This window comes from Schistocerca nitens, chromosome 6 (genome assembly GCF_023898315.1).
Source record: "Schistocerca nitens isolate TAMUIC-IGC-003100 chromosome 6, iqSchNite1.1, whole genome shotgun sequence".
Taxonomy (NCBI): Eukaryota; Metazoa; Arthropoda; class Insecta; order Orthoptera; family Acrididae; genus Schistocerca; species Schistocerca nitens.
This window is the reverse complement of record NC_064619.1, coordinates 399,856,197-399,857,955: the sequence shown is the minus strand read 5'-3', so window position 1 is coordinate 399,857,955 and position 1,759 is coordinate 399,856,197.

Below are 1,759 nucleotides of genomic sequence, written 5' to 3'. Positions count from 1 at the left end.
ACAAATAGGACGTAGCTCTGTTGGTGAGGTGCAAGTTACTGATCGTGGTATAGTGGCCACCACATAATTATTACAAGTATTTTACCTGTATAAAAGCCCATTGCACGTCAACACTTGATGTAATTAGTATCATGGAAGGGTGGATGAAGGCTCATCCACAAGAGAATTTTGCTGTATGCGACTGGTGCTGTGATGGCATAGAAGACCAGAGGAAGAGGAAGAAGAAGAAGAAGAAGAATGAGACACTCTTTGCCGATAGTGTTCGAGTGACAACTGTGGGTCCATGCAATTCGGTAAACCAAATACCTGGATGGAGCCTGCTTTGTGCGTGTATGTGTATTTTCAAAAACGTTATTTCAGATCAAATACCAACGGTTACAGGGGATATTGCAAGATGTCAGTGGCGTGACATATGGGACATTCAATGAAAGCAGTGATATACATCCACCAGAAGAAGTAAAGCCAAAATCTACGTCCATATTTGACGATGTTACTATGGAAAATCAGGATCAAATTCTAAGCTATTCCTCCTTGGTTGTCATATGTGTTTCAAAAATTTTCTTTGGGTCTGACATGTTTCAGAATATCGAAACATTTGGTGACAGATAATACAAATATCATTATACCCATGAAATAATAAAACCTGAATTTAAAGCACATTTACCAAGCACACGAAGGGGCTGATATGCAATTCAGCGAACTTGTAAACATATGTGGAGGTTGCTGGAATCACATGGAGTATAGATTTCTCTCTATTGATAACACAAGAAAACTGAGTCAGAAAAGGTCTATGTTTAAAACCATACAAGAAAGGACTAGGTCTGTTCCTAAATAAATAAGCCCCTTAGTCTTCCTATGAGATAGGGCATCTAAAGATATAAATGTGTTTAGGTTTGCTACAAAAAAATTCTGCGTTCCAAGACTCTGCAGTGTGTTTACACATGATACGTTACTGAATACTATGTAGAAATATCAGTAATGTGGAATTGTGAGTTTAAATGTTGCTAGAAGACCTGGAACGCACTCGATGCTGTATGTTAAAGAAATATAAATAATATCTATTATTTCGACTCATTTGGTGACATGCAGCTTCCAGAAGAGTTACAACGACGTTTCACTAATAAAAAACTTGTGTTTCGCCGTTTTAAAGGTATCGAGACTTTAATACATACCTGTGTGGTTATCTGTGCCTTCACATTCCTCCTGATGTTTATGAAGAAGAAAGTGCATTTTACAACCAGTATCGAGTGCGAAGTACGTCCCACCAATTGATTTAAGCATTGGACATTGTAGTACTGGGCAGATTGGGCTGGAGACACACAACAGAATCCAAAATATCACAGGGGATAACTAAGAACTGCATACGGAATTTAATGGTAAAAAAGAAATTGTGAAAACAGAACCTCCTTTACATGATATTGACTACTGAAACGAGATTCTGAAACAGTATGGGAAAGGAATTGAGCTATGAGCAAACATCAGTGCACTTAAATCTACAACGAGAACGACAATGCCATGACTGACTTTAACGAGAACGATTACTAGGTTTCAAAAACTGACAAGTTTTCAAGGAAGATCCTAGTAAATTTTACAAGTCTGATCAGTCTGTGAGTATACCATTCATCTGTACAATCTATGTTGAGTGTAACACCGCAACAAACCCTATCTCAAAGATAGATTGCTTCACATAATTTACGGGTTCTTCCCTTCAGTTGAATGAGGATATATGAGTGTTGAGACTCCCTAAAACGCTATATAC